This window comes from Taudactylus pleione, unplaced genomic scaffold, assembly GCF_031769625.1.
Source record: "Taudactylus pleione unplaced genomic scaffold, aTauple2 ptg000256l, whole genome shotgun sequence".
Classification (NCBI taxonomy): Eukaryota; Metazoa; Chordata; class Amphibia; order Anura; family Myobatrachidae; genus Taudactylus; species Taudactylus pleione.
Genome location: NW_028284658.1, coordinates 10,307,934 through 10,317,371, shown reverse-complemented (window position 1 = coordinate 10,317,371; position 9,438 = coordinate 10,307,934). Strand labels below are relative to the sequence as shown.

Here is a 9,438-nt window from a genome sequence, read left to right as displayed (position 1 = left end):
TATCATTGTCGCACCCGTGAATTCATGGTAAATAATAGTGTGAAACAGGCGAAAAGTTTTGAAAAATATGGGGATTTCTTTCTGAACAGTTTGGACCACCCCTCTCCCCTCAATGAAATTACCCCAAAATTTTTTCGTAAGTTGTGTAATTTGTCAAAAAACTACTGGTCAAATTTGAGGTGAAAAAAAAAAATAGATGAAAATGGGTTTAACCTATTGGGTCTGGTAATTCGGGGGGCTATTTGGATGCGTCAAGTGCTTTAAACACTGCACATGGGTGCAGCGGGCATTTTTTTTATCGGTTTTTAAAAGTGCACTTTTACAGCATGAAAATATACTTGCACCAATTTTAATGTACCCCCAGTTTATGTGGAACAGTAATTTCCTGGAAAAAAATAGCTTTCTCTTGTTTTTTTTTATTTTTTTGAAGTATGCAAATTCCTACCAACCAATGCAACTTAAAGTACCCTAAATACTTTTATTACAGCCAATAATAAACTTCTAAATTAATTTCCAATGTACGTCAGCCATTTTTGGGGGTACAGAGGCAATTTCCTGCATGTCCTGACTTTTTCTGATGATTTTCGCCTGTTTGTTTATTGTACCTACCCATTTTCGCCTGTTTTTTGGTAAACATGGGAGCGCGAATGCAAAAATCATCCGATTTTGTGGCTAATTGAAAACAGCTCCATGTCCAAATAGGGGAACTCATTTACCTGAATTGTAAATTGACATCCTTTACAGTGGGGAGCCACAGTACAAAATTATGTGTATCCACCATTCTCTCTTGCATTCCTATGCTGGAGGGGGCCATGTTAGTGGGAAGGAGCTCTTGTACTAAAGATATAGGAGGGGTTTCAATACAATGGGTAATATCAGAGTATCTGCAGTAGGAAGTTAGAAGTGGTCGTCCTTTAACCTAGGTTGCAAACAGCATGTACAATTTTAAAGAGTAATTGTCAATGTTAGAGTTTTCTTATTTAATGGCATTAATGCAGAGTTGGTCTTTGACATTTAAAGATATTAATTTCACATTATGAGCTACAGTATGTTTTTCTATTCCACATATTATTGTCCTTCCATGTTAGTGAAAAAAGTTAAGGCCTCTGGGAACATTTGCAAAGTATAAGGATACATTTGAAATGCACCTATAGATATGACATCTTTATTGTCTGAAAAATAATCAATCACAACTTCTTGTAGTCCATTTCTAGATTTATCTGGAAGTATCCAACTAAAGTATGGAACTATGATATGCTTAAAATGGAGAGCTAATCGGAGTACAAAGGTGGCCTGGACAAACCAATATTTAATTTTATTTTCAAAAAGTCAACATACCCTGATTCCCAGCATGATTATAATCCTCAGCTCTAAACATAGCTCAGTACTATCCATGGAAGAAAGAAATTCACCTCTCAGGAATAGGCGATAGAAGTAAGAGGCCCAGCAGGTTATGTAAAATATTTATACAGGAATTATTGGACTGACAGCTTTAGATCTGCAGGTTATGACAAAGCAATGAAACATTCATCATTAGACATAAACTCAGCACATCATTGCTAAACTCATTTACACCACCCATAGAGCCCTTAGAGCATCTCCATCTGTTGTGCTGATCTTACTTTTCCAAGCTCACACCAGACGCTGCAGGAGGTGACCAAACCTCGCGGAATTCAGTTATATTGTGAGTAATAGCAACCTGCCTTAGATTATTAACAGAATATTGATTAATGTTTTTCAATATTTCCTTTAGCGATGCCACATGACTTCAGATACAGATATAAGGAACAAATGCTTATGTTCTGTGTTATATAGATAGAGTATATAGATCACAACTGTAAAAAGTAGTTCAAAATATAATTTTTTTAATTAATTTTACATACTGAATTGCAATATCTCCCTATTAAGATACTGTTTAATGGGTCAATCCTATGGGTTTGTTTTTTTGTGGGTTGCAGCAGAACCTCATGTAAGCCCCTAATTGCTAAGCAGGGATTCTCTCTGAACCCATAATTTAGAGTTACTTCCCAAACCATAGTAGACAGTTCTTGGAAAACTTTATGGTGGGCCGGTTAGTTGTGGATTATATGAACAGCTGTTTTCTCACCCTCTAAAGTGTTGGTCAACTTGGATCGATCTAGCCACTAAAGCCAGTGACTTTTTTTTATTAAGATAAAAACTAAAGTTATCTTTGAAAGTATTAGGAAATATATCTCTACAGACATTTGGAACATTGATTGACAACCCTACAGTCTACATTCAACTCAATAAGCTGTTGTGTTGAAACATAATTGCCATCTTTGGGAAAATATGTGTGTATTGCTAAGCAGCAAAGAGTCAGGCCTGAGAGAATTTTACATCTCATAATTTTAACCTTGCCAGTTTTACTGGCTGTGTGATCAGTGCTGCTTTTATTTTTTTTTCCTTGTCAAAATTGGTTTCAGATTTTTCGGTTCTCTTAGAGCTACTCACAGTTCAAGAAAGAGAAAGCAGATCTGATCGTGACCATACGTGTTATCAGGTAGGTGTCAAGTTCATTACTCGAAAGGGTTCTGTTACAGTGTTTAGATAACCTTTTCTCCACCAACAATTTCTAAGAACTTCTGCAAAATTGTTTGTTGTTTTGCTGCCTTGGGAAAATAGTTCTTAATATTTAATGCGAAAATGTTAAAAGGTCAATGCTAGAAACATGTCAAATGTGTGAGTTTGTTTAAGCTGCAACCCATCGCTTATACAAAATCACTGGCAGCTGCCCTTCTATATGTAAGCAGAATTTTAATGTTTACTAAATGGCAGAACACTTCACCCAATACCAGCCACAATTTGCGCTATTTAGTTCAGTTAAGGACTATTTGTTGTACTGCACTTAGGCAAATGGAAGTTCCAAAAGAGCAAAACTTTAACTTTTTAAATAAATGGGCTTAAACAAATGTTGAGAAAAATACTTCCGTAAAGGTCAGCTGTGGTTTAGTATCATTAACAAATATATAACTAATGGTTTATCACATCATACATCTGGATGCAAAGTAAATTATCAGAATAATTATTTATAGCATCTGGATGAATTATTTGGGGAGAAGATTATGTGATAAATGCACAGCTGAATAATGACGTTGAACCAAAAAGACACAAGACAGAAAAAGTCACATTCTCAAGTTACAACCATGCTCACTGTTATATATTTTTGAATGTGCTTTACTTGGATGTTTGTCACTATTTTGCCACAATGAATATAACTAACTATCTTTTACAACTTCTATGGAAGATTTGTCTATTATAAGATATTGTGATTTTGTTTGTGAATTTTGAAGTGCTGCAACTCCTCTACAGATTTCTGTGCTTGTATATAAAGATTGATAAACAACACGAAGACAGATTGCCACAACATTAAGGTTGGAAATTTTATGCTCTGTACGTTCATATTACTTTTTCTTAATCCTTTTAAATTTCTCTGATTTTATGAGTTTTAGGAAAAATTATTTAAATACTATTACTGATTTTTACTATTATTAAGTAAATTAATACAACCGGCACATTGGTCTCATTTAAATTGTACACACTGGATAAGGCATTAGTATTGAGAATGATGCTTCCTGCTATATGGACCCAACATAAATAACATTTGCTCACTATAATGAAAGATATGTTTGTTATATTGGAGTATTTAATAATTCATGATGCATTACCATATATCAACACTAATTAGTAATGTAATTCATATACAGTACAGTAAGGGATAAGACAATATTTGATGCACCATAAATATCTAGTATGAAAACTGAATATGAAATGAGCTAGAACACAAACTACACAGTTTAGACATTTTGTATGTTAATGCTAATAACTAGGTAATATTTTTGCAAAATGATTAGGTTTAGTTCAACACAGAAGTGCAATATTTTTAAGTACGACAGAAATAAGTATAATCTATGTTCTGCATTGGGCATGGCAGCTTATCTAGGTTGTATGGGACATACTGTATGTACACAACACAACACAACAGTATAATATATATAAAAATACATAGTTTCAAGCTAAGGACTACCAATTTTTTTTTCATACAAATATCTGTATGTTTCTATGTAGACAAGAAAATTCCTTTTACCATCTGTTTTTTGAGCTTTATAAATGTATATAACTATTTAAAATAAAAAAGCATATTATAATAAAATTCATAAAACTTGTTAAAATGGGGGTTGTAGTACTTCAAGATGCACTGAAACAGAATTGTGCACCACGAGCTCAGAAGAAATGGCCCTGCAGCAAAGTAGTCCTGGAAGCATATTTACATTGTTGTCATTTTAAGTGAGCGAAACTAACAATCCAAAGGAAATCAGAGCTGCTGCATAATGTTATGTTTCATTGTGTATAGAAATGCGCATAACATAACTGTGCTTTGGCAAATATTTTAAGGCTGTGTAATCTTAGCAAATTATCTAGGGACCAAGACATCTAGGGACCAATTTATTAAATTGAACTTATGTGAGAGATAAAAGATACATTTTTCAGCAATTTATAATTATTTCTTCAGCTTGGCAGCTGAGCAATACTCTGGAGGTCTTTAATTATTACCATTCTGGGGGGCCTCCTCTTTACTCTTCTGAACATGAATGTAGTTAGAAGCCCAGTTTGAGTTTCAGTTTTACCATTACTACTATATATATATATATATATATATATATGGTTCACAGTGGCTGTGCACTCACCATAATAACTAACAATAATAATAAACAGTGGGGTTTTGGTTCATGAATTGATCAATGCATTTAAGCTTGCGGCCCCCTGTTTATTGTTAGTTATTATGCCGAGTGCAGAGCACCTGTGATATCTATTTAAAAATGTGGTCACATACCATGTTGCACCCAAATCTAGAAATGGTGAGTGGCGTGGATTAGTGCTTTATATATATATATATATATATATATATATATATATACTTCCCTGAAAATGGGCAATAGTCACCCAAAATGTCAGATTATTAAACTGGCTGCTTAAGTGCATTTATTTGAACCGTATGAGACCAGTGGAGTGCCGTCTTGCTGCATTTTGTGTATTACCCTCTAACGAGAACACTGGGAAATATTTTATGGAATAGGAGTGCCGATCGTTCTGGACTATATATTTGCAAAATGATTTATACAGAAACATATAGTAGTGGATATCATATGTCATATTATATCTACTCCAATGCAAGATATAATACTTATATTGTGGAGTTGGGGTAATCTTCTCATTCATTTTAAATATATATGGACTGCAAAAAAAACAATTTGTTTGATCTATAAATGATAAGAAAAATTCTATTTTATCCTCATATTGCTAAGAGACTTGTACTATACCGATACTTGTTACTGGCAAGATCCTGCAGTACTTAATATCGATGGGGTTAGCAATGATAGTAACCCACTTAATATGTATGGCAAAATGAAGGGCCAAAACTGGGATTTTTGTCACCGGGGCAAGACAGTAATTTGGAGCTCCCCCCTCCCTCTCGTTTGATGATCTTTAAAATTTCTTAGAGACTTAAAGACACCTCCCTATTTGGAAAAAAAAAAGATATATAAGTGGGCACTAAACCTAATGTACAAGCTTATTGCATAAACTAGTTTTAACAAATCTGTATACTGTATATATATATATATATATATATATACACACACACACAGTGTGCTGATTTGTTAAAACTAGTTTATGCAACAAACTTGTACTTTAGGTTTAGTGCCCATTTTATATCTGTATTTTTATATACTGTATACTGGTAAGTCATATCTAACTTTCCTTGTGATTAATTGGTGCCCTACAAATGGCACTTGCTGTGTAACATGACTAAACATTACTTGTGCTGTGTGATGTTCCGGTAATGAATGGGCTTTGGGAGCAGTGTAGCTGTAAGCAGAGATGCAGCGCTGCCCGTGTGTTCAAGGCCCCGAATCACCCGCTGACATCCCACACACTCCCTTCATGCTGCTGAGCCAGAGCCAGCTACAACTTTCAGAGCACTCATCATCCCCGATCACAGCAGCGGCCGTCATACTGTTCTGTCTGTCTATGTCCTGCACAGGCTGCACTGCTTCCTTGTCTGCAGAAACTCCGCCACTCCCCTCTTTCGTCTCGTCACACACAAACACACACACACACCCTCAGATCCGGCACCCGGGGCACGTGCCCCCTTAGCCTCCCCTAGTTGCGGCCCTACAAAATGAATAAAAAACTATAACAAGTAACAAATATGTCAGTAATAGATCTATTTGCCCATGATTTCACTTTTCTCCAAATGTAAAGGATGGGAGGAGCTGAATCAGGTTTTTTTTTCCTGCTACTTCTCTTAAGATTGGAATAAAACAACCATTATTTATAAAGGGCATGCTAATATAAAATGTGCAGATGCTCTGGCTATTAAAGAGCCTAGCACAACAGCTAGGTCTTACTTGGTGATATCTCTTGCTCCATTTATTCAATTAGTGCTTGTCAACATGATCAGTTTTCTAAGCTGCATTTCTAAACAGAACACAGTTAAAAATATTCCATATATATAGAGTTGCATACACATCCATTGACTGCCACAATGTCTCTGTTGTCTACACTGATAGCACTAATATACACTATTCAGAGTCGCAGTGAGAAAATAGTATCGCTGAGCCACATATGCAGTATATGGATATCTATACCAAACTATTTTCTATTGAACTTCTCAAGATGCATTCTGGCTAGGCTCATTATGTGGTAGAGCCCTAAGCCTGGGTCAGGCTATTTACTGTAGGTTATCGCTAACATTATCAACTTTCTGATGGTAAAGCAACGACATTTGTTTTGCTGCATTGTGAAAAATGGTAGCTTTTGTTACAGAGAGAGAAAAATTATGGAGATAATATGATATGAAAATTCAAAATAGTGAGCAACAATAATAAAAAGTGCAACATTTTCTACACAAAATAGATAACTTCGCCTTTCTTCAAGAGATGCCTAAACATAAATATAAATAAAACAAAACAATTTTAATTATATCTGCCTTATTGTAGTAATATATTTTTTTCTTTTCTTTTTACTTTATGTGTTCAATAGTTTTAACTTGGAGTGCAAAATTATTATTGTGAACCTGTGAATTGATCCCACACCGAGAACCAACAATGCAATTAAATGTATTTTGTAATATATGACAAGCTGATATTTTAACCTACGTCCATTAAAAAACCAATACTAAATTAAATTATAAACTTTTAATATTGATTTGTATTTTTATGTATTGATAACTATGATATTAGTATAATTATCCACGTTTTATTTAATGTTCAATTTTAAATACCATATTTAAGTGCGCAGAGCTTGAATTTTTTTATTTTTTTTTGATTGGTTACAAACAGAGGGTCTGATTCAGAGCTGGACGCTCTGACCAGAGCGCTCGCTCTGAATCAGGGCCCTCCTGCCTAAACTTGGAGCGGCCTCTTGGACGCTCGCATAGCTGTGGGTTACCACCCACAGCTTATGTGAGTGTCCATGATGATGGTCGCGATGGTCAAGACCATCGTGACCATCGGGCTTGCGACGAGACCCTGCGGTAGGGTCTCGCTGCCGCAAGCCCAGGAGTAATTTTGGCTCTATCAGAGCTAAAATCACTCCAACTGGCATCACTAGTGATGTCAATGGGGACGGACCCAGACGGTAGGCGTCTGGCAGCCACGCCCATGGCACGCCCACCAAAGGGGGCGTGCTGTCACTCACCATCGACAGCACGCCCCCTTTGGTGCGAGACCCGGAGTGACAGCTTGGCTGTCGCTATCCGGGTCTCTCGCATGCGCACGACGGAGCTCCCTCCATCGTGCGCATGCGTATTTGGGTACCATCGACTCGTTTGCGAGCGTCCTGCGCTCGCAAGCGGGTCTGAATGAGACCCAGAGAGCAGTAAAGCAATAAAACAGTGAAATCATGAACAACGTATATAAACCAATTTTACAATAGGGGCATTTCCCGGAAATCATTGTAATATAGACAAAGATACACATTAGATATATCTTGAACCATTTTTTCCTTAACAACTGAATTTTTCTTGATTCTTGGAATATTGACTTATAAAGTGCAATTCTTCAATATCAGTGTCACCATCCATATCTTACTACATAGCTGAGTTACATCTCCTCCCACATGTGTGAACTGCTGTCAGTCTTTACTGGTAGTACACTATAGAGTAGTGGTTTCACAACTGGATGCCATGGGTTGCTAGTCGAGTACCAAATAAATAATTTATGGTCAATATGATAAGCAAATCCAGTGCTGGTGACTGCCCATCATAAAATATGTGGACAAAGAGAAGCATAACACTGTCCACCACCGTATAACTTGACCTAAGGATGACAGGTATGCAAAATTTACTTAATTGAATAATTTTGTTAAGTCTTTCAATAAAAAACTTTGGCCTAGGGGTGCCAGAGAAAAAATTGTGATACTCTAGGGCATTGTGATTCAAGAAGGTTTGGGAACCACTGCTCTACAGTATAGCCAAACTGAAAATAACTAACATTTGTAATCCATATAAACTTTACTGAATCCAAGGTAGGCGCATGCCAGCATTGCAGGGAGCCCAGGTTCAACTATCTTAATGTGCATCTTCTGTCTGGCTAAATTTGAGGTCATTTTATATCTAAGCCTTTTTATCCTTTAGTAAATCTTCTCCACTGATGTCTCTGCTAAAAGTAATGGAATTCTATCCTGCATTCCAGTTTTTCTTTTCAGGCAGAAAAGTCTATTGGCTCCTCATAAACCCTTAACTGCCCCTTTGAGTATAAAAACATTAACTCTTTCCATCCCTATATAAATACTATTTATTACTATGGAGTGTACTATAATGCATGTTATTTGGTGATCTATATTATATTTATATTATGTTGTATTATGATTATTGATATAAAAAATAAATTATTAAAATAATTTAATTACAAACAATGTAATGTGTATAGTCATTTATCCTAGAGAAATGTGTTTTCTGTGCTGAATATATGTTTTAGCCATTTCTGTGTAATTGCATATTTTTTCACACAGTTTTACAATAATTTGTTTTGATGACAAAAAAGTGAGAACAAGTAAAATATTTTCTAACTTTATTTTAATTTTATTTTTACTTTTGTTAAATATTCACATTACTAATAATTTAATTGGCAATTAATATTAGTTTAACATTTGCATAATACTGTTTTTCTTTTTATTTGTTTGTGTTTGTTAAGCTTTATAAATTTCTTCTTATCCACATAAATTTAATCTTATCCATATATATATGTGAATTATTCAATGGAATTCTATATTAAAGCTATTTTGCTATGTAACTTTAGAAGGATGGCAACATATATGTATGTACAGTAGTGCTATATATAAATAGCTTTACAGTTTTTTTTTCTAAAAAAATGTTATTAAATAAGTACATTTTGTATAGATTTAGACCTGTGATAT

At 35.1% G+C, this 9,438-nt stretch overlaps 1 protein-coding gene across 3 annotated transcripts in view; it reads left to right on the top strand.

Moving 5' to 3' along the window:
• Positions 1-1,633: 1,633 nt before the first annotated feature.
• The window catches only part of LOC148514937 (agouti-signaling protein-like), a 136,325-nt gene continuing 128,520 nt past the window's right edge, over positions 1,634-9,438 (top strand). Inside the window, exons 1-3 of one of the 3 annotated variants that reach the window (XM_088480800.1) lie at positions 1,634-1,684; positions 2,445-2,521; positions 3,331-3,392. The gene's annotated coding sequence lies outside the window, so the exon portion shown is untranslated. Of the gene's footprint in view, positions 1,685-2,444; positions 2,522-3,330; positions 3,393-9,438 lie in introns of those variants that run through there. The other 2 variants (XM_088480802.1, XM_088480801.1) reach the window with 2 other exon arrangements.